The sequence below is a fragment of the Alligator sinensis genome, unplaced genomic scaffold, assembly GCF_000455745.1.
Source record: "Alligator sinensis unplaced genomic scaffold, ASM45574v1 scaffold1065_1, whole genome shotgun sequence".
Taxonomy (NCBI): Eukaryota; Metazoa; Chordata; order Crocodylia; family Alligatoridae; genus Alligator; species Alligator sinensis.
This window is the reverse complement of record NW_005842812.1, coordinates 470,470-470,805: the sequence shown is the minus strand read 5'-3', so window position 1 is coordinate 470,805 and position 336 is coordinate 470,470. Positions and strand designations below refer to the sequence as shown.

The 336-nt window shown below is 69.3% G+C and overlaps 1 protein-coding gene across 1 annotated transcript in view; it reads left to right on the top strand.

Moving 5' to 3' along the window:
- The window catches only part of SMARCC2 (SWI/SNF related, matrix associated, actin dependent regulator of chromatin subfamily c member 2), a gene marked incomplete at its 3' end in the record, with an annotated part of 10,727 nt that overhangs the window by 9,380 nt on the left and 1,011 nt on the right, over positions 1-336 (top strand). The window lies entirely within an intron of this gene.

Here is a 336-nt window from a genome sequence, read left to right as displayed (position 1 = left end):
AAAGCCAAGGTGAGGGAGCCGGAGCTGTGGGGGCCAAGACCTGACCTGGCCCGCTGTGCAGAGAACCCAGGCATCCGGGTTCCCAGCGCCCCCCAGTTCTAATCCTTCGGCACCCCACTTCCAGAGCTGGGAGAGGACCCAGGCACCTGGGCTCTGATTTCCACCCCCTCTTCCAGAGCCGGGAGAGAGCCCAGCATCCGGGCTCCCAGCTCGCCCTGCTCTCCCCACCTGACTCCAGCCTGGTAGGAGGTGCCCAGGGACCCTTCTGCCCCGCCACATCCTCTCCCCCTGCCCACGGCCAAGAGACCCCCCCCCCCCCCCCCCCCTCAGCCCGCC